Below are 23,996 nucleotides of genomic sequence, written 5' to 3'. Positions count from 1 at the left end.
TTAGAGTCAAGCTTTCTGCATCAGTGGCTCTCAGACTGGGCAAAGTGAGTGTTGTTTACTCTGAAAAAACAACAACACACATTTTCCATGTACATCAGTGCATTACCACACAATCTGCATAGATCGGTATTTTTGCTCTTGGAATTATTAGCTATCTAAAACTCACTCATGGGTTTCATCTAGCAACTTCTTACATACTAGTTTATTTTATAATATATGTGGCAAAAAAATATTGCAGATATCCAATTATCCTAAAGAGCAATATAGCAGCTACAGAAGTAAACTGCATTTGGGGGCATAGAAGTGTAGCTAGATACATTTGTTATCGGCTGTATGTTTGCACTAGAAAACAAATTAATTCAGAGCTGTTCGTTTTATAACTATTAAAGTTTTAACAGTTCTTATTTGGAGATTGGTTTGACACATTGTTTACTAGAGCCTTTAGCTATTTCAACTCTTACAATGCAATCTGTAATATATGAAAGAATTTACTTTGAAGCTCTTATGAAAGGCTTCCTCCTTTGCTAAATCCTGTAAAATGCAACAGTTGAACACATAAAAAACCTTATGTTTATTCTGTCATCTGTTTGTAATCGTTCTCATACTATATTACTCTCTATAAATATCTCTGTATTTTACTTCAATGCTGCTGATAGTTATATTATTTGAAATAGACATGTGTCTTGGCCCAATCAAAAAAATTCAGAAATGTGCTATAATTCTGGCTATAATTCTGCATTGTTCAGTTATCTATCCATTATCTTAACCAAGGTGTTTCAATTCACGAAGATAGTATCACGTCTTGATGCTTTGTTCTAGTAATTCAGTTCTATGTCCCAAGCTGTATAATTTTTGAATTAGTTATCCGCTAAATCTTATTCTAAAACATATACTTATTTCCCCAATCCCTTTAGTGCAAGGTACAAATTTAACATTGAGATAGGCCTTTCTAAAATTGCTTGCTACAGAATTACTAGGTCTTACCTAGCATAATATATTCCCTTCTATAAACATTTAGGATGTCATGAGCAAATGCTTCTTGGTGTGCAGTAGAATTATTATTATTATACTTTATTATATGTTACCCATATATTGGTTTATCCTAAGGAACAGTAGAGGGGATTGGAATCCATGAAAATGAATTTGGTGCACAACATCTGTATGTACAAATGCTCAGGCATACATTTTAAACTCTTTACACTGTGAAGATTTAATTGTGCAAACACTCACTGAAAAGGTGGCTTTTGGGAAGCGTGAGCAATATTAAGACTTATAATCTGCTATAGGTCATGTGCCCTACAAGTATGTGATGCTATACCAAAGTTTCCATATCAAAGTCATCTTTAACCAAGGTATCTTCTGTCCCTGGTGTATGAGCCACATGTGATCCAAATATCACCACCTGGGCAGCTCAACACAGCATCACATGACTCAGTCTGCTTCTCTTCCAGCCCATGCTTGTAGCCTGCTCAGCACCATAGCTAAAGACAGTGCTTTTTTTCTAGAAAACAGGTCCCGGAACTGTGTTCCAGCACATTCCACCAGAAAAAAAGCTCTGATAGGAGAGGAAGAGAGGGGTCAGTGGTTGGGATTCTGGCTCACAGTTCACGCTCTTAACCTCCATAGCACCCCCCCCCTCAGCCTCTGTTCTTGGCCACTGCCTGTTCCTGAGCTTACAAGAGTTTCTGTCACTGGCTGAGTGCCTTGAACAGAAAGCGCTGGTGGGACTTTGGCACGAGCATAAAGCGCCACCATCCCACCACCTCGTTGACAGGCGCAGCCCTAACATAGCTGTCAACTTACAGATTTGAAAACAAGGGACCAGCAGCCTCAAAAATAAGGGATCAGCAGCCAAAATAAGGGATCAACAATTACTTTGATAAAATACATATTTTGTTGCATGCAAATGGCTTTAGATACCTATTAGGTCCATAAATTACCATATAGCATATGTTCAACACAAAAAAAGCAACAATTTGTTGTTGACAAAGGACAGCTGGACATAGAAAGGGCCCCATTCCCTTCAGGAGCTTATTTAAGGGACATCATCAATAAGGGACAGCAGCGGGACATGGTGCTGGGATAAGGGACTGTCCCGCCAAATAAGGGACGCTTGACAGCTATGAGCCCTAACCCAGCCCAACATAATGCTCCTGCCTGCCTAAGGAACCATTGGTCAATGGCGGCACCATTCACTACCTCAGAGGCGGGGCCTTTGGTCCCACCTTGAGGCACATTGATTCTTCGGAGATGTCACTCAGAAGTTTAGGGTGGGGTGGTTTGATTGGTTGCTGGAAGAAGCACAGGAAGGGAAGGGTGGGATGGAGCTGTGTCACCGGGTCTGTCTCTGTCCAGTAAGCAGCACCAGAGAACCAACTCAGGTAACCCTTAATGATAGAGATTGCCAGAAGAAATAATGGAGTAACATGCAGTGGGGTTTTTTTTTCTAGGAAAAGATGCTTTATAAATGAACAACTGCTGCCGCACAATGCATGGAATTTCCTGTTCATAATACCATTGTGCGTGTACCTGCCCTCTGCCTTCATGTGATGGTAGAATGACTGGAGTTTATGCACATTGCTAATTGAATTCACATTAACCACAGCATATATAAATCTCTCTGTATGTTTGCATGTATGTACATACATACATATTTTAAACACACCAATGAGGGGTGATGCACACTACAGTCACCAAAGGGAAAGGAATGTTGTTGAAAATATTAGCTGATACGACATGGAATTACTTTCCTTTGAATTGTGCTACTCCCATCAGACCTTTTTTTTTTCCCCAGAGAGAAATCTAAATATGAGGTTAACTTTCTTCCATAATGATAAACTGGAAATAAACAGCTTATTCAGCAGAAGGAAACAATGGACGATTGGGTGGGGGTGGGTGGCGGAGAAAGTTCCATGGGAATTGCTTTCATCTCATGCTTGACATAAAAATCTTTAGAGAGCTAGTTACCCTTCTGAAAACAACACATGAAATGAGACTCAAGGCAGGATATTTTCATCCAGCTAGCTTATGTTTACTCAAATGCACAAGGAGCTAGCAATCACCAATCTTCGTGAAATCATAAATATTTAATTTTGTCTAACTCCCTGCCTTCCTCTAGTTTTTTTTTTATTTTTCTTAACAGAATGCTGCTTTCTTCTGCTTTGCTTCATTTCATCTTTTGTTGCTTAAAGTCTGTTTGTGATGGGACTGTCGTTACAGGGAAGATACAGTCATTCATTAGAAAACAGCTTAACATTGCGACGCTCTGTTCTGTCTCGCCATGTAAAGCGATCTGAACTTCATTACCCAGTGATGTTTATATTTAGAGATGTCAAAATATTGAATGTAGTCTCATGCTTGATTTTTTTTGAAATAAAAATCTTGTAAGCCTGGCTGGGCAAGGGGAATCGTGCCAGACAAGGAAGCTTCATTTAATGACCAAACCATGACCTCATTTTGCTGGCGTAAGTGTAGATCAAAGTGGAAGATGCCTGTCCAGTGCAAAGCATGTTGCTGGGCCTGACAGCTCTTCACATCAAAATGACAGCTCAAGAATACGACAGCCAAAATTGCTTAATTATGTCCCAGCCTTGTAATTATTCATCCCTACTCCTGCAAAGAGCACAGTTGTCATTTCTTTGACATAATTATTTAGAGCTGTGCCCTTATTCTGTTCAAAGCTTGTACAGTAATACCGGAAGGACTTGGATGTTCAGCTGCAGGGTGGGCGTAGAGACAGAGAACAGAGAGAGCATCTATTTTGTGTATTTTACTGTGGAGTTCTCAAAAGAGGTAAAGCATGGGCTTAGCACCCATGTACAAAAAGCTTCAAGAAAATATTGGATTTTCCTCTTGTGTACTGAAGGCAAAGGGGCTTTACATGTTCCGGAGAATTATGAATTTATCAAATCACTATTAACATGATTATATTTCTCCCATGAGACAAGAACTGCAGCTTAGTACTAGAGCACATGGGAAATTCTCCAGCTTTGGTGCAGTCCCTGGCAACTCCAGCTGAAAGAGATTCTTGTTCAAAACTCTAGAGAGCTGCCAGTCAGTGCAGACATTAGTGAGCTAGATAGACCACTGTTCTGACTCAGTATTAAGCAGGTTTCCATGAGTAATAGTACTCTGTTCCTTCCACTCAAAGGGTTAAAGCATGCATTCATATAAAATTGGGCCCCAGGCGTACGTAATGTCCTCTGGATTGCATTCTGCGCATAGTTGTCAACTTACAGATTTGAAAATAAGGGACCAGCAGCCTCGAAAATAAGGGATCAGCAGCCAAAATAAGGGATCAACAATTACTTTGATGAAATACATATTTTGTTGCGTGCAAATGGCTTTAGATACCTATTAGGTCCATAAATTACCATATAGCACATATTCAACACAAAAAAACAGCAACAATTTGTTATTGACAAAGTACAGCTGGACATAGAAAGGGCCCCATTACCTTCAGTAGCTTATTTAAGGGACATCATCAATAAGGGACAGCAGCGGGACATGGCGCTGGGATAAGGGACTGTCCCGCCAATTAAGGGACGTTTGACAGCTATGATTCTGTGTTTATAGTAGTAACACTGCTACTATAGAGAAGCTCTTCTAATGTGGAAACTAATATAACTGTGGCCTATTCTCATACCTTCATGTCAGAGGCAAAGCACTTCAGAACTGCTAGTGCTAGCTCCCATGATGGAATGCTCCATCTTCTCACAGACAATAAGGTTCCCATGTATCGCTATACATGTGCTAGCATATCTGAGAGATGGCTGACGTTGTATGCTTCCTCCCTCCCACTGCCGTCTAGTTTTCTGTGTGCATGAAGTTTGGAAGCGGGAAAGGGTATTCCATCATGTGATGAAATCACACTACTGCACCACCAACAGTTTTATTCGGAGGTGAAATTTGCTTCCATACAGGAAGCAAATGAATACAAATGAACAGGGGAAAAATGAGGGGTTGAGAGAAGAGGAATAAATACATAAATAATTCTGGTTATGTTCAACTCTCCTTCTCCTCAATGTACCCCTGCTGATAGCATAGATGATTCAGAGCATCAGAATTGCCTCCATCATTGTCATGTGGCAAGCACTGACTGTACCATGAGGAAAAGCAAGGATGAATTGTGTATGGGCTTTAACATGTAGGGGTGGGGAGTTCGTTAAGTAGACTGTTGAGACCCCCTGCAATTGTAAAGTTTTCAAGTCTGCTGTGTAAGATAGGGGGAATTCTAGAACTACTCCTCTAGAAGTTAAGTCTCTGCCTTAGTACACATGCACATTTGCATTTATGCTTGCTCTTGGGCTCCATTTCGTATGTTTCACCTGCTGAGGTATATTTTGAACTCTTGATAACCTATTGGGTTATTATTATTAACAATAATTGTCCTCTTGGCTTTTAAATGAATGAAGGGTGGTCTCTTGTAGAGTAAACCAATAGATTTTCCTATTCTCACTTTGCTAATCACAAATTTATCTGCTGAAACAGCACTCCCCACCCCAACATTTCACAGGTGAAAATACACACATGATTGCATGATGTGCTTCTCTTCCCTATATTATATGCCATAGAGTGTCAATCTGGGATAGTCTGTAGGCAAACTGAAACAGAAAAAGGACTTGCAATGTCAGGAGTTAAGATTTCTCAAATGTTTCCTTATGTTACAGACACTATTACTTTATTATGTCATGCAGGTAACTCACAACTTATGCACATTTAGCTTGTGTGCATTCAGCAATGCGCTTGGCAAATTTAAATAAATATGTATATAAATAAATGGGAGCGGGCGTTTGGGGGCGGGCAGAACTTTGCCAATCCCACCAGCCATTGAACCCAATATATTTTGAATGTACTCGATTTTGGCTCAAAGCACTATCCCTGAAACGTAAGCCGCCATAAGTTGAGAGCCGCTTATATTCTTAATATTTTGAGCTGCATTTAAAATTCATGCACAGGGCAATGTTCCAATGGATACACTGGAGGCAAAATGATAGACTTCTGTTCTGTGATTGCATCCTTGTTGATTCAGCGAGTGTATTAAAATTTCCACTTGTGCAATTGGGCTTCCTTGTGTTTTTACATAATGTAAAAGTGAGGGTATTCCAAAGCGGGTGGGCCTCACTTGTGGTTTAGGGAAACCCACAAGAAAGTCCAAACTAGTGTAGAAAAACAAAACACTATTCCTGCCTCTGCTGCAGATTCTGGTATTGCTCATAATAGTTTTCCAATAATCTTTTATCTTTTATAAGTATTCCACCACAAAAAAATCTGTAAGGTAATGATAAAGGCAGGAGAAGTCGCTTGAAATGATCCCTGTGAAATCAGGAACTTGGTTTGGAAAACAATTACCACATTTTCACCCTTTGCTTTTATTTCACAAGAATGGGCCACAAAAAGGGATGGGGGAAAGGTATGAAAGGGTATGTTGCACTTTATTGCTTTTAAATCTGGCTGATTCATTCGGGGCACTGCAGCAAAAATGTGCTAAACAGAAGGACTCTTTCTTCTAAGCAGCAATCAGTTTATGGGCCTAAGAACATTAAAAGAAAACTTAATATACAGTTCTGAACCCTAAGATAAATATATACATTTTTCCAACTCTTTATGTCCTTTGTTACTGATATACATCTTGGAAGTTTGACTTCTGAGTATGAGCCTTCTGGCTTTTATCAGTGCCACTTAAATTAGGTATCAGGACACTTAAAGCAAAACTGGTATACAAAAGGAAAAGAGAACAGCTGGTATCCTTCTTGGGTTTTCTGTCTTTCCAGCTATTTTCACCAGCAGTGGCAGGGCTGCTGGCATATATGGATGGGGGAGAATAGTGTATGATAGGTGGGAATGGTGGTAAGGATTTGTTGTTGTTTAGTCGTTTAGTCGTGTCCAACTCTTTGTGACCCCATAGACCAGAGCATGCCAGGCACCCCTGTCTTCCACTGCCTCCCGCAGTGGTAAGGATAGGTCAGCACAATTGCAGAAGTTACAGCCAGCCAATAACTACGATTGTCATGGTCTTACTTGGAAGTGTACCCAAAAATGACTCTGGCAAAGCTCTGTTTGGTTCAGGTAGAGGGGAGAGCATAAAAGAGAATGATCCTCAGTTCACAAGAGCAGGTCTCTTAGATTTTCAGCCCGGTGACAAAGACTGAGTTGGAAATTTTTATAGATGCTGGGGAGCATTCTCCTGCTTTTTCTGGCCTATTGGTTTAAAAAGGCATCTTTGACTGGGGTGGTTTTTCGCCTTACTCGTTCCTCCTTTGACTACACTGCTGTTAGAAATAAATAAATAATACAACGACATGGACCATTAGGCTGAAATCATGATTTAATTTGTGCTGGAGCTCAGCACAGTTTCTCTATGGTCAAAAATCTGTCTGTATTTAGAAGCTGTTTTAAATTGCTTTAAAATCGCCTTTTTAGATGCTGCTGCTTTCGGACATTTAGATCAGGGGTTCTATAGACCACTAGTGGTCCACAGCATGTCTGTAAAAATACAATTGAAAACCATACAGCATCTAGTGCAGTACATTGGAATTGCTATGATAGAAAAATTATGAAGTAGATCTAGGGTTGCCATATGTCTGGACATGTAGGTTTGGGAGTTCAAAAAGCTGTGCCCTGTCTCACCTGGCACCACCTCTCCAGGTCCCAGTTCCCCTGTGCCAGGAAGCTTGGCGTCTCTGGCAACGCATTACAGTGGTACCTCTGGTTACGAACTTAATTCATTCCAGAGGTCCGTCCTTAAGCTGAAACCATTCTTATCCTGAGGCACGCTTTCGCTAATGGGGTCTCCCACTGCGCACGCGCCTTCCATTCGCAGTGTGCGATTTCCATTCGCATCCTGGGGCAAAGTTCGCAACCAGGGGCAGCTACTTCCGGGTTAGCGGAGCTCGTAACCTGAAGCGTTCGTAACCAGAAGCGTTTGTAACCAGAGGTACCACTGTACCAGGGTTGCGCCAGCATTGCAAGAGCCCTTACGTTGGACTCGATAGCCCTTGTGGTCTCTTCCAACTCTATGATTCTATGATTCTATACGTCGCCTTCTCAAAGTCAGGCAGGCTTTGGGAAGATGGCAGGGAAGGTGTTCCTAGTCCATGGGCAAAGATGGGGCACAGAAGGGGCCCAGAGCAAGGTCTGGATGGCTTAAAGTGGTTCTGTGTATTGTGCAAAAAATACATAAGTATCTCTCTCCTTACCTGGGCATCCTAACTCATGAAAAACACACACACACACACACACAGAGAGAGAGAGAGAGAGAGCGAGAGAGAGAGAGAGAGAGAGAGAGAGAGAGAGCGCGCAATTTTCCAGTGGTCCATGGTGGGAGGAGGGGGATATTTGGGAAACACTGGTGCTGACAGTGACTCTTCCTCCTTTCTCAATAACCATAACCAACACTGTAGATTTGTTTAAAGCTGCCATCCTTCATTTAATCCAGCCAAGTTGCTTCCTCCTAATAGTCTAAGGTATCTGCTGTGAGTTTAAGTGGTGCACTACAAAACTACAAGCCACTGTTTCCTTTTGCTGGTGTAAAGGATCACACAAGCCAGCAAGCCACAGTCTCTACTATCTAAAGGGAGTCTTCTCCTTTATCCAGCTTTCAGAAATTGACAGAGTGGGATTAAAACGTGTTCTCTAATTAGGACAATATGTCTACCTACCAGCATAGGCACTATAACAGCCAGAGTAAACTATGGTACCAGGTTATTCAGTTCTGATAGAAATTCTAAATGTTCCTGCTTTTACAAAACTCAGGAGCTAGAATTCCTACTTTATTTCTGTGAGTCATGGAATCAGGGTCCCCACCATTTGTAGCCATTAACACCATTTGTAGCCATTAACAGCCCCATTCTGCTTTTATGTCAGAGTCATAGGTGTTTAATTCTAAAACCTTGGCAATAATCCAACTTCTTTGTAATGATCTTCTGCCTTCCTACAGATCTTGGCAGTTTAAAATTACTGGAGGTTGCTTTCTCCAAAAGCTGTTTGGAATGTGTTTGTTAAGTGGTCACTGGAAGAGATTAAAATATGTCAGCCTTTCTGGAATTAGTTGGTAAATTTATCCCAGTGGATCTCTTCCCTCCCATGCACTCCTGAGAATAAACTCAGTCGATTTTAGTATTTACTTTGATACCTTTAAAAAAAATCAACAATTAGAAATGATAATATTTTCTAACATTTCAGCCTCCCACCAGTTGTGTTGCAGTGAAATAACTGCCCCCAGTTTACCATCCCATTTTCTTTTGGAGAGGTTGGGGAGCTCACCATTGACAGCAGTGACAGTCTCTACATTTTTAAAATAGATTGCTGCTGGCTCTGGTGGCAGCAGTATTTATGGCAAATCACCTATCTAGCAGACTGGCTCCTATCTGGTTCCCTTGCAATCCCACAAATGTAGGATTTGTTACAGGGCCCTGGAGAGAAATGGCTTTTGAAGCAAAGGCGGTGGCCCTCACTGTTGGTGCTGCTGCAGACAGCAGCAAGAACAATAACAGAACCTTAGAAGGCAGAGAAAAGCCACCAGGAGTGATGGAGAGGGTGGCATCAGCCTCCTAACAACATCACTGCATATTCTTAAGAGGACAGGGTGGAGTAGAGTAGGTGGGAGGACACAAGCATATCTGTGGAGCCAATCAAATACTCCTGCTGCTACCAGGTCACTTTGCCTTGACCTTGCTCTCATCTCATCCTAGTGCTCCATGCCCTGCTGGCCAACAATGCCTGCCATTGTTGTTAATGGTAAGCCATCCAACACAAATTGAGAAATGGACACATGTTTGGAGGCAATATTTATACCCATAATTTTTTTCCTAATAACTTTTGACTAAGTGCTAGGAAAAAACCAAAACAGTTCCTTTTGGCTCCAAGATATGCACATTAAAAAACAACAACAACTCATTCTCAAGGCATTAATTTGATGGAGCTAAAATTTTGGGATTATTTTTTTTTAATGTTTAATTGTTTTCCAAGGTTGAGTGGCATTCTGATATGCACACAGTAATCTTGAAATTAATCACTTTGGTGGGTGAAAGTGTGGCAAGGACACAAAGAGCCAGTGACTTGCTTTTCTGGATCTCAGGAAACGGTTAGCAAAATTGGATCTTGTTGGTAGCTGTCAACAGCCGATAGATATGGGACAATTTTATTTGGTAAAAGTTCAGTAAGACAAATTGCATTGCAGACTTCCAGCCTAATCTTGAGAATCACTACAATGGCAAAATACATGCTGAGGTTGGGACATTACTGACTGCTGTGCCACTGCATTATTTTTTTTAATTGCATGTAAGTGTTGCAAAGGCATTTTGCTTCAAATATCAACTAGCTCAAATGAAGATCAGAATGTACATTTCTGAACATAAAGTACAGGATTTATATATTGGTGCTCACTCTAGAATTTGTTTTTTGGTGTTTCACAAAATGTTGACCCTAAAAGGCTAAAATGGAATGATGTAGAGTAAGATTTTTTTTACTTGGTTTAGAGAGAAGTAAATTAATCACCATTGTATTCTGATGCTTTTGAAAGATGGAATCACTTTCCTTTTGATAAATTTATTTTAAAAATCATGGAACACTGCATTTTAAAGAAAAGTAGATGTGAATATAAAGTTCCCTCATGTTTTGTGAGAATTGCTATAGAAGGAATGCTGCTGTTGACTTAAATCTTAGCGCAAGAAGCTCCGAGCAGAATCTTTTTAGATTTTACTATAAAATGTTATGGAGCATGGGTGTTTGCTTTCTTGTTATCAGTGCCAAAACAACAATCTGAAATGACCTTTATATTGGTCTGTATGTTGATGTACTTGGCTCATCAGCTGGCCAAAGTGGTAGGAATGCATTTATTATGTCTCATTTGCTGTGGTGCTGAGATGTGACCCACTACTCTGGTCTTACAAAATAATATCATTGGTCTATTTAGATGGCACTAGGGATGGGCAGTGAGGTGAAAATTATTTAGGATGGTGAAAACCAAAAGGGTCTATGAAGGGCACTGAAATATTTCTCCAAACTGGGAAATGGACAAGAAAATGACAAAGGCTGCTCAGTGTGAGATAATAATAAAACAATGAATATTGTGGCAAAATGATCCTAATGTCACATATGTCCTGTTGCGATCTGAACAAGTGCTGACCAACCAGGAAAAAGAACATGGGGTGTGTGAGGGGATAGTTCATTGTAAATGTCAACCTAGTCTGTGGCAGCTGTGATGTGAAAAGTGATTAAATAAGAACAACAGCTTTAGTTCAGTGCTGTCCTCACTGCCTTGGCAGTGGCTTTCCAAGTTTTTAGCTAGAGGTCTTCCTGCTGACAGATCATTTTCCACTGGAGATGGTGTGGTATGAACCCAGGCCAGAATGTGTGAGGCATGGTCAGGGAAATGCCATGGCTCTGGAGCTCAGCAGGGCCTCCTATTGCCAATGCCTGGCTGCTTAGAAACACCATTTGAAATTCCCCACAATGGCCAGTGCCCGTGATTGGGGCCAATTGTGTGGAAAGTTCCAGCAGCTGCTCACTGATGTTACTGCTTGCCCCTTTGCTGTTCAAGCTGATACCTGGTACCCTCACTAGGGTCCAGCAATGTCAGGGGGCAGGCAGTACTTTGCCTGTGGCCTAATCCAGCCTTAAGGTAAAGGTAAAGGGACCCCTGTCCGTTAGGTCCAGTCGCGGATGACTCTGGGGTTGTGGCGCTCATCTCACTTTATTGGCCGAGGGAGCCGGCATACAGCTTCCGGGTCATGTGGGCAGCATGACTAAGCCACTTCTGGCGAACCAGAGCAGCACACGGAAATGCCATTTACCTTCTCGCCGGAGCGGTACCTATTTATCTACTTGCACTTTGAGGTGCTTTTGAACTGCTAGGTTGGCAGGAGCAGGGACCGAGCAATGGGAGCTCAGCCCATTGCAGGGATTCGAACCGCCAACCTTCTGATCGGCAAGTCCTAGGCTCTGTGGTTTAACCCACAGCGCCACCCGTGTCTCAATCCAGCCTTACTGGAACCTTTTACCTGGAAACAGGAAAAGACAGATCAGGCTATCTGGCCTGTATGAATTTCATAAGGACATTCTGTCCCTTTTCCACATTAAACCCTGGGTTGTTGTTGTTTAAAAAAACCCGTATGAAAATTTGTATTTAAACACATTCATATATGTGTATTTTATCACAGAATGCATGTTTAAATGAAAGCATTTCAAAACTTTTTTTTTATCCTAAAAACTCATTCAGGGAGGGAAATATTTGAGAAGTGAATAGTTACATTGTAATCCATGTGCTTGTCCAAGAGTTATTAATTAGATCATCTCGCTTTTAAAAAATTGCCCAAATAAAATGCTCCTCCAGCCCTTTTGTGCCTCCTCTTTATGAAATGACCTCCATTTCATGGACCACTGAAGGACTTTAGTTGCTGATGACTGCTGGTCAACTAGCTACTGGTACACTGGTAAACTAGTTGCGCTGGTATTGATGGCAGTTCAACCCCTCCCCCCACTCTTCCATTTTCATAGTGGTGGATTTTACCGAATTAGGCAGTGTGATATTAATACAGAGAGAATACTTTTTAAAAATGTGTTTTAGCAAATTTGGCTTCATTTCCATAGATAGCAATAACTTAATTAGATTATTATAAGTAGTAGTGTTTGAATTTATATCCTGCCTTTCCTCCAGGGTTTAGGTAACGGGGGATTTTAAATAAATGTATAAATGAATGAAGCATTTTGTCTGGAGAAGCTTTTTTATTTTTATGGATTTTTGCCCTGCCCTGGCTATTTATTAGGTGTACCTGTAACCAGAGTGTGTGTTTATTGGTAGGATGTGCAACCATCATATGTTCATGCACATGTATTATTATTACCCACGTCATGAAGATATCATAACCCAAGTATAAGATTGGTTACTTCTTCAGTTTGCTGAAATGTAATTTTTCGTGGAGCTTGACAAGACTTGCAATCTATAGTTCTTCCTCCTTCTGAAGAGTTTACTATAGGGTATCTAAAGTATTAAATTGCTACTGCTTTTGTGTTTCTAATATATAGTCTGAAAATTAATGGATACGAGTCATCCTTTTCTGTTCAGTATGCCAGAATTTCTGTTTCAGCCAGGAATTATTTTACATAGGTTTAAGGGAAAAGAAGAAAGGAAGTAAATACTGTGCTTTAAAAATTAAAATAAAACCTGGAGACTCTTTTTTCTCCTCCAGCATTGCATGGATAAATGTACAAGTTAGATCACATAACTGCTACAAACAGTTCACTGTGTAGGCCAAATGCTTTCTAATGCACTAAAATTAAGAAATAATGTGCTTTGAAAATGATTTATGAGTGTGGTTAAACTGCCAGATTTACAAAGAAATAGTTCAGATCTTGGGAAGCCTCATGAGTCATGTCAAAAATGAATTTGACCATGATTTAAACTGCTACTTTTCTTACATGACATTTAATATGTGTACTTTGGAGGCCCATATGTCTTTAATAAAATAGCATTAAGTTTTAAATATGATATGAATGCAGTCAGTTTCTAAATTCATAACCTTTTCCACAACTCCAAAATGCTAACCAATAAAGGGAGTCATACATGCAATAAAACATAAACCTTAGAAAATAGCTTTTTATTAAAACAGTTAGACAGTTGGCAGCTGTGTTGTAATGTAATAAATTCTTGAAGCCAATGTGGATTTATCAGTCATTGTTTACATTGCGAGCAATTTGGACCAGACAACTAATTAGAACTGAAGACCAAAGGTCATAAAAAAGAATTCCTACTATGTCCAGTCAATTGAGAACTTGTTTGGCAAACTTATAAAATTTTTACTAGATAGCTAATTTTGATGTAGTCATTCTGCAGTATGTCTCTTTGAACACATCTATACCACATGGCTTCTAATTTGATTCTGACAGGTACTAAACAAATTTAACACAAGCGATTGTGCAGTATAGAAAGAGTTGCCAAGTCCAAAACAGATACCTTAACATGACTAATCCCAGCCTCCCCCAACCTGTTGCCCTCTAGAGGTATAGGAATACACCTATCAGGGATGATTAAAACTGTAGTCCAGAACAACTGGAGGACACCAAATTGAGGAAGACTGTCCTATGCAGATGTTTATTCATACTAAAGGAATGTCAGCATATGGAGATGTAATAGCCCTGCAATTACAGAAAAATGCCCTTCTCTAGTTGTTTTCAGATGGTGTTCTAGAGAGCCTTTGAGTTCTTCCATGAGTAGATCAGTGATGATGTATAGTAGGGGTACCCAGCATGGTGCCCTCCAGATGTTGTTGCACTAAAATTCCCATCATCCCAGACCTTGTTATTCTTCTTACTTTGATTTATTACCTGCCCTTCACCTTATGGTGCATCTGGAGGGCACCACATTAGCTATCCCTGATGTCCAAGCTTCCTGGAAAGGCAGCTTGCTAGCTGTTACTGAGCTTCTCCTTCAGTGTGCAGCCACATTCTCTGCCTACCTCCTGATAGTCAGTCTCTTGAAGCACAGTTTCACTATCATCCTGGCACTGAAGCCAAGCTGGAAGAAGAGTGTCTTTGGATAAGGGAATATGTGAAGGGGAGAGGGTTCAGGCCCTCTCATCTGCATGTTCCTTTATAGTATGATCAGATGATATGCAATGTTTGTTAAATATGTTTCCCCCATGATAATTTGAGAGAATTCCATCTTGTTATGCATATATATGCTATATATGTGGTGTTTTAATCTTTCAGACCAAAACACCGTCATCCTCTGAACGAGACATGTATGAGAAAGCAAAAACATCTGCGTTCTGATAATAGTTTGTCATGCTTCCTATTCCTTACCCCTGCAAATACACTGAGCAAAGTATACACACACGAGAGTGACAGTTTATATAGCTTTAAAACTTCAACACCCATGATCCAGTGCAGCTGTGAATGAAACACACATGCATCAAAAAAAAAAAAAAAACCACCCAAAAAACACCCCAACAAAGGCCCTTATTTAAAGTGAGAATGGAGGATAATGAACGAATTGGCACACAAGCAGAAACTGCCAACATTCAAATTAGCAGCTGGGGTCTCCATGGAAATCTGCAGCTCAAGGTCAGGAAATGGTTCCTTAAAACAGAATTCCACCAGCAGGTTTTGAACTTGCCTAGATAGGTTGTTTTCAAAAGGTTTTCTACAAAAACGATACTTTAACATTGCATCTTTGTGGTTCTAGAAGCTTGAATAAAAGTCTACCGTGATATTGCCGAGTGTATTTCAAAAGCTAAGCTTTGTCTTCCAGAATTATGGGTCCCCTAGAGCATCCAGAAAATTATTAACAGCATGTAATCCAGCTCAGTGTGAATGTGTCTTTAGTCTGTTAGCCAAATCTTTACATAATACAAATCATTCTACCTATAAAAGCACAAATATGTTATTGTTCTCAACAGGCAATTTAATGCAACTATAGGGAGGAGAATAAGAGAAAAGAAGATTACAAGCTAGCTGATCGTGTTTTTATTTCTCTCTTAAATCTCTCTACATTTCTCTGTGGTTATACTTGTTTAAAGATTGTATGCAACTGTGCTGTCTACATGATTTGGAAAGCAAATCAGACTAAATATGAAGTTTCAATGGGTGCACTTTTTAAGGGATTTGATACGTTTATTGCAAATATACATTTTCCCTAGAGCAAAGCTGAACCTATAATTTTTGTTTCTTGTGAGTTTTTGGTAGGTTTAAAATTTTGCTCATTTATACTTGCTATCCTGTTGTGCCATTCTATTCACAGAAGAGCTATTAAAGTTAATTATTCTCTGGGCCCTTTTCTGTCAAAGGATAATATTGGAGTTAACAAAAAAGATGTATTTATTGGTTAGGGGGGAAAACCCCACACCATTCTGTTGAAATAATGCATGGCTGCCTTTTGTAAATGAAGCTTCTTGACATCTTGACAGGTCAGAAATCAGGTGTGATGAGTGCTAAACGGAATGAAACTTCAAATTTAACAAATAATTCTGATGAGTATGAAGTGAGCTTTTAGAAACTCATTTTCTGAACTTTCAAGCCCCAAATGTAGTTTTACTGTTTTCCTTTTAGAATAAATTTATACTATTTTGTTTCCTTTCTCATGCCCTGGTCTCTGGATTGCAGTCATAAAGCTATCCTTATTGAAATGGGAGAAATTATTTAAGGAGGTTGTAAAGGTAAAGGGACCCCTGACCATTAGGTCCAGTCGCATACGACTCTGGGGTTGCGACGCTCATCTTGCTTTACTGGCCAAGCATAACTAAGCCGCTTCTGGCGAACCAGAGCAGCACACGGAAACGCCGTTTACCTTCCCGCTGGAGTGGTACCTATTTATCTACTTGCACAGCGTGCTTTTGAACTGCTAGGTTGGCAGGAGCAGGGACCGAGCAATGGGAGCTCACCCCATCGCAGGGAATTGAACCGCCAACCTTCTGATCGGCAAGCCCTAGGCTCTGTGGTTTAACCCACAGAAGTTGTAGTCATCAGCTAATAGGATATGTGGAAAATTATGATGATAATGGAACAATCAAAAATACATTGTGCACAGTGCCAGGCCAAGACATTTTGCCAGCTCGTGGAATCCAAATGGTGCCGCCACCCCAGTGCCGCTGCATCATTCAAACACCAATGTTTTGTCCCACAGTAATCTAATCTTTGGCATACTTTTGTCTCTGCAAGCTTCAATCTAAACATATTGGAAAAGGCTATCATGGGCCGATCCAACATGTGGTAGATAAATTAAGGCAACCGTACCAAATTCAGTAATCTCAGGGGTCATTACTTTGAGCCAATTCTTGGCATCAGTTAATGTTACCATTCCTAACTTTATAAGCTTTATCAGTAGGCCAGTACGTCTAACTACACTGACAAATGCATGCATTCATGTAGTAACAAAATTCTGTAAATCATTGCTGATGGTCATTTCATGCAGAAAACCAATAAAATCTGCTTTATACTTGATTTTGTCAATAGGTCTTTACAAAATTGAGTAGAATATTATAATTATAATTAAAATGTAAAATCATATTGTTGGAAGAGGCATTATAGGACACCTTGCCATCTCCCCAACTGATGTAGCTAAAATATCCCTAACAGGTCTACCTGAAGACCTCCAGCAAGGATGATGTTGGTTATCCCTCCCAGTTTTGTGTCATCTGCAAATTTGATATAGATTACTTCCACCCCTTCATCTAAGTCAGTGATAAAAATTGTGAAGAGTACTGACTTGATGACAGAGCCCTGTGGCACTCCACTCAAAAACACACTCTAGTTTGATGAGGCACCATTGAACAGCACTCGTTGAGCATGATGGTTTGCCAACCAGCTGTAATCCATAATCAAATTGTTGGCATCTGTCTGTCCCAAGAGACAATGGAGTGTGCCTCTAGGGGTGAAGTCAAATCACTGTGTTAGCAGTTCCGAAATGATCTCCCTGGGGCACTAGCCTGGGCAGTGCATATTGAGATCCTGGGCTGCCCAGATGGCAAGATTTCCTTCTCAGCCTTGCTGATGTGGTCCAAAAGAAAGCAGAGCATTACGTTTGGCATCAGGTTGGCCGCAGGAGTTGCCGGAAGGATGTGCACAAGGTGCCATCCTACCATCTTAGGCAATCCACTCCAGATTTGTTTTGGGGTTATTCCTTAGCCTTTTCCTTCCCCTTCCCCTAGGGTCACTGCTTTCAACTGTGACAGTGCAGCAGACAGTTTGGATTTGACTCAATAGTAAAAAAAAAAAAAAAAAAACACAAGTTTTTCCACCTTGCACTGCATCTTTCATGTCTGGTACCAGACATACTGAAGGAGCACATCCTTCTGGAAAACCCTTGAAATACCAGGGGGTCCAGTAGGAAATAGGCGTCTGTGCTCCCTGAAGTAAGGCACTTACATTTACCTCATGATTCAAGATATCAACATCTAGAAGATGGGCAGATAGTGACAAATGGTGAAGTACCATACAGTCCCATTTGGGTTACTGGTACCCCTGAGCAAGATAAGAGAGGGGCCAGACACCAAATCTGTGGCCTTACCTTAATCACTCAGTTAGTTGTCTTTTAGTTCCAGCTTGTACAACACATTATGGGACTAGGAGATAGTGGGGAGGGTTCTCTTTATTCTTATTTTAAAATTAGGAAATGTGTTCTTTAAGTCATGTTGTACTGTAGTTTCAGGGGCACAGATGATACCTTGTGTGATATTTTTATAGTAGCTTTTTGTGCTGTCACTATAAGCTAGATTATTTTTATATCTATCCAGTCATGACCCTGGAGAAAACCTCTGCAATATTTGCTATAGGTTTCTTATATAAAATGCCTTTTTATTTTGTTCTGTGAATGGGCAAGAACTGCAGAGTAATCTCGCTGCTGCATGGTTTACTTGGTCTGCTCCCTTGAGGTAAAACTTTGTGTTAGCACAACCTCATTTCTTTTAAATAATAAACTCATAGCTGAATGTGGTTTGTGGTCTCCAAGCTATCCAATAAAGAACCAATGGTTCTCTTGTCTCCCCCTGAATTTGTTTATAACCAAAGATCAGTGGCTGAAAAGGCATCCTAAAGAGGGAATGTTCAAGGTGTAGGGCTGGTTCTGAAAATACAGTTGGTTGAAGCTATTCAGTGCAGCATGGCATGTGCTTATTTTCATTCCTTGAGTACTGCGACATTAATAATACCACTAAACCAGTGTCCAAGAGGCTTCACATTAGATATTGCATCACACTGTGATGTATTGTATGGGTAAGGAGGGAGAGGGGCACACCAAGAACTGGGATTAAACAGGACAGAATTAGGGAATGCTGCATATTGGGTTACTTACTACAACCAGTGCAGAGGGCCAGGTACTGTTTCCACAGCCTGAGATACTGAAGGAGTCTTGAAAATAGAACCTGATAAATTGCTTCTTCCTGGTCCTCAGAGAGATGTGGGAGATATAAAGCAAGTTATACACCAAAGTGCCACCAACTCTATTTAATTTTAGCATTCCTTCAGTACCATAGACAATGGTCCCACTTGTGAGTAACTCCAGCCTTGCAATTGTTATGCCATCCTCAAGCTCGGTCAATATGGTTCTCCTGGAGAACTATCTCCAGGTTGGGTGCCATATGGGGACCTTGGCATTATCAACATCCCGCTCTTAACCAACTGAACCAAGGATTTTATTTTCAATACTATAACTGAACTGAGCTCAATGTCCTTCCACCCAAAATTCCAGTTCTAACTAGCTGTCTTCATTTTTGGAGCCTAATTTAGGTAGAAATATACATTTTGTTGCTACTGTTTTTAAGCTATTGGGAGTCAGAACCCCTTGCCAATCTACTGAAAATCACCCAGGTATCAACTGTTGGATCCCAGTGGATCTTCTGTCCACCCCCCTGTACTTCCCTAAATAGGGCGGTGCAGAAGACACACAAGTTCTGAACTTCTAACAAAAGTACCTGCTAGCCTCATGCTTATTTCACCTGAAACTGGTTATGGGTTTTGTTGGTGGGGGTTTGATTCTTTAACAGCACATGTCTCTGTCATATGCATATTGTTACATTTGTGTGGCTTCCATTGTCATGATGTGTCTTTCAGGGAGAAATGAGTGGCATGTTATCTTGTAGTGTTGCTTTGCTTTCTAGATATATGAGGCATCTGTTAAGGTTCCTTTTGTCTATTTCTCTACTCTCTCTTTTTATAAATATGTATATAATGCCAATAAGAAGGGCAAACCCATTGAAAGGCATAAGGTGAAGATTAATGCTCGTAAAGCATATTGAACCAGATTAAAATTTACTTAGTTTAATGACTACTTGAAGAGGCCATATCATCAGATATTGCAAAAACACATAAAGGAGGTCTATTAATGTCTCTCAATTTGAATTTGCCTCAGAATCTATGGAGTAATTGCTCATCCTGTTTCTGCCAGATTAGCATATTTGCATTATAATATTGAAGCTTCTTCCCAGGTTTACATTATCTAATTGAGCTTATCATAAAGATTTTTATTCTCCCCTCTCCAGAATCACCAATACCAGTATTTTTAAAAAACTGAACAAGCCTTTCTTTCTTCTCTTTTTTAAGAAAACTGACAATACAAAAGAGCGACAAAGTGCATTTCTTTTTGTATATTACTATGCAAGAGTTCTCAAAAGGGAATTTGAACATACAAACCCTGCACAGGTGATTAAATGGGGGAATAGTTGATGAACAGATGGTGAAATGGAATTGGGTTCACTGGTTATAATTTTTTTAAAAAAATATAAGTTTATGTATAATTTTCATTTATAAAAAATAAACATTTCAACAAAAGAATTTTTAAACAATTCTCTCATCTCAAACCTTGACTCCCTCTTTCAACGGATCCATGAATTTACCCTCTCTTTTTCCTCTTCTGCATATCCCAATTAACTCTTTTTATTCTTTTCCTCATCTATTTCATAGATGTTTTAGATTAGAAACGGCAAGTATTTACAACAATCCTGCTAATGTCTTACACTGGTTTCATTCTTGGCCCCTGTGTGTTGATTAGCTTTTCTAAACAGAGCCCTATGTATGTATAAGTTGCATACACTGTAGGCTTCCTCTGCCTGCTCTCTAAATGTGCAAAGTCTAAGCATGCACTGATCTATATGCATAAAGGTCACAAGTGTGGCCGGTATTATCCCCTATAACAGGTCATCGGCACAGGACTCAAGAGTGCATTTTTTCCCTGATGTTGAAGTCAAATGCCAGATATGAATAGAGATAACATTGGGAGGGGAACTACAGCTGCAAACCTTTATTAATTTAGTATTACTAAACTGTGCAGTTAGACACATGTATCTTACAAAGAGCTGGCTAACCAATTTCCAGTATACAAACAAAAAGCCTATATTCCAGTTACTTTCAGTAGCAAAACCCACATTTTTCAAGTTTCTTTTCCTTTCTTTTTTGTCATAAAAAAACAACACATCTGAAAAAGCGAAAGACAATCAATCAGTTGGTAAGGTTTTATGTTTTAGTTTTCATTGTGATCACGTTTCCTTTTGGTGTTGAAGAAATGTGGCAAACAGCTCTATAAGTAGGGAACTGTTGTGCAACGGGAGGGATTGGGCAGGGTGTAAGGAACGTGGACATTTTCCATCTTACTTCTTTATTGCATGGAGTTGTGAGACTTGCACCAATAAAATAGGTCATTTGAGGGTATAGACTGAACAAAATGCTGACTCCAGGTTTTGGGGTCTCCTTTGACAAGATGCCCTGAGTGAGCCCCCCACTGCCTCAATGAGTTGGCCCATCATTTCTTTGCTACTGTCCTTGCTTCCTATTCAGTTATCTTCCCTCTTTGGGCTCAATCTGTTCCACTTCCCAGAATACTGCTCTCTCCCTGCAACCTTGTCAAAGCAAGACTGTTGCTCTAGCTCCTCACTTGTGCCAATTACTCAGAGAAGGCAGGTGGACAAGCGGTGACTACAAGGAGGGTGAGCCGAGCCAGGAGGCTCAGGGTGTTGATAACAAGCCCCCCTGCCTCTGACATTGGTGGCTGCAGCAGCCATTTTTCTTCACTAATAAATGAAATAGGTGGAAATAGAGGAATGCAATTTGTCATTTTAAAAAAGGGGGTACACAACTAATGACCTAAACTTTTCCCCACACTGCCTTCCTGCAGTCTGTCACCCCAGGTACTTTCCTCCCGGCCCACCAGCTTGCTTTTGTAGCCAGACTGGGGGAGAGGGGGAGGGAAGGAGTTTGGGCAAAGGACTGTGGAGCACTCAAGTGTGGGAGTACCAGATGTCCTCTTTGATGTTAAAATCACATCCCTTTACTTGACACATGATCTGGGCAGACACCGCTGCATTTTGAAATGCTATACAGTATCTCCATTCTCTTTAGTGTTCTGTGTACTATTCCTTAATGCTATCTCAAACATGTTAGAAACAGTTTGTAGAATTCACCATTTCACCAGAGTGGGAGTTGGGTTTGTTGTGCTAGTTGATCCTTTCCAACTGTGTGGTTTTTATGACTACCACAGTTTACTGCATTAAGCCAGACTATTCTCAGGATAAGAAAACACATTAAGATAATTTTGGACTTTAACTGGGATTGCGAAAGGAATCTGGAGAAAATAATATGCCATTTGCAGCATCATAATTCACTTAGCTTATCCAAATAAGTGCAGAATTTATCTCTCTCTCTCTGTGTGTGTGTGTGTGTGAGAGAGAGAGAGAGAGAGAGAGAGAGAGAGAGAGAATTGCTGAAACTAGAAAGCATTACAGTATTTGGCACATCAAATGAGCTGGGTCACCATAAATAAGTATTCTTGACAGTAGGTTTAAGCAAGTAATAGCCTAATCAAAAGAGAGAGAAAATATTAGGGGTGTGCAGTTGGTCTGTAAAAAAAATCCTTCCAGTAGCACCTTTAAGACCAACTAAGTTAGTTCTTGGTATGAGCAGTTGGTCTGTGTTGGCGCTCAATAATGTTAATGAGGTGAATCAGGGTGATTTGGGGTGATTTTGCCCCTCCCTGAGTTAAACCATGATGTCAAGAAAGCATCCTAAGTGAATACAATGAAATATGATTATGTTAGTAGTAGTATTAACAACAACAACAATAATTCAGATCATACCCCCCCAATATTGTGTGTTTTTCTGTTCTCTCCTCTGTATGCTATAGGTCTCTGTATTTCTATGTCTCTGTGTTTCCATGGGTTTCACAAGATGTGAGGCTGTCTAAATGCTGCTTGCAGAGGACTGAATATGGTTTCATTTGCTTGTTTGATAATGCAGAGCAGCAGAGAATTTTATTTAAGTTATAAGCTGCTGCTTCTTTTTTAATCATCATCCACTGTGCTTGTAAAAAACACCCAAACTTCTGGGGCTGTTCAGCACTCCATAGGCAGTGTTAAGGACAGTCTCACCTTGTCATGGCTATTGGAGTAATTTACCTCCCAACACAACCACCAGAAATCTAAGCCAGCCAGTGTAAAGCTGCTCATGTTGCTGTTGTTTTTAATTACAATAAAGTGTACATACCACAAAGATGCTTTAATTTTTTTGGAAAGAGCAAGAGACAGCCTCACCCTCCTTGCCCCTCAGAAACATGTAACAGATATGGAAGAGTGGGATATTAGTGAAACAAATACATATACAAGACCACCTGAGAGCAGGTATCAGTCAGTCAGCACATGCAACAAGATGACCGCTCAGAGAATATAATTTAATTTCTGAAGTTTTGTGGGGGTTTTTAAAGATACTGGTGGGTGTGGGGTGGGTGGTGTGCACAGGGTGTCAGCCATGAGGGTGGGCGACATTGCTGCGCCACCCCAACCCCACCTCACACTTGTTGCACGGGCGGCACCCCCGGATGCTTGCTGCGCGGGCAGCAGGCCGCTAGGGACGATGCTGCCGTGGGCGGCTAGTGGCGCCCCTCCCAATGCCCACTGCGTGGGCAGCAGGCAGCTAGGGACGCTCACCACATGGGCAGCTAGTGGAGCCCCCCCATGCTCGTCCTGCCCCCGCACCACTCTGGGTGCCAGGGGCAGGTAGCTTTGCCCCTGGATAGAGGCTGGTGTTTGCCTTGTGTTAACTTATTCCTATAGATGCTTTCCTGTTCTCATCCTACGGCTTACCTTATTTTATGGGCTGTACCTCTCATGTTTATCTTCCTGTGGGGTGTGTTTCATCAATTAGATCCAGTTCAAAGCTTTGCTTTTTGGGGTGTCGGTACTGGTAAGACCCTTGTCTGTGGTGCTCACAGTCTTAAACTGGAAACCATAACTCTCAAATAAGATAGTCAGGAGACTCTGCCTGCTTATATTTTATTATGGTGTTTGTCCTCCTATTACTAGAAAAAGGTTACAGAAACCCTTTTAAGTTTTATGAGTCACCTCTATGTTAACAAGAGGTCACACGGCAAGGCTGCTGTTTGCAGATCACCTGTATTTGAAGAGGTGATGTGTTTTTCCTATAAATCATATAGAATAGCGTATTATGAACACCTCGTAAAAATCAAAGAGCTTTGTGATTGCTCATTGCTTCTGCCATACTGAGTTACTAGCTAATTT

The 23,996-nt window shown here is 40.6% G+C and overlaps 1 protein-coding gene across 1 annotated transcript in view; it reads left to right on the top strand.

Moving 5' to 3' along the window:
* The window catches only part of LRMDA (leucine rich melanocyte differentiation associated), a 755,532-nt gene that overhangs the window by 444,270 nt on the left and 287,266 nt on the right, over window positions 1-23,996 (top strand).

Source organism: Podarcis pityusensis (genome assembly GCF_964106645.2).
Source record: "Podarcis pityusensis genome assembly, chromosome: 5".
NCBI lineage: Eukaryota > Metazoa > Chordata > Lepidosauria > Squamata > Lacertidae > Podarcis > Podarcis pityusensis.
This window is presented reverse-complemented; position numbering and strand designations above follow the sequence as displayed.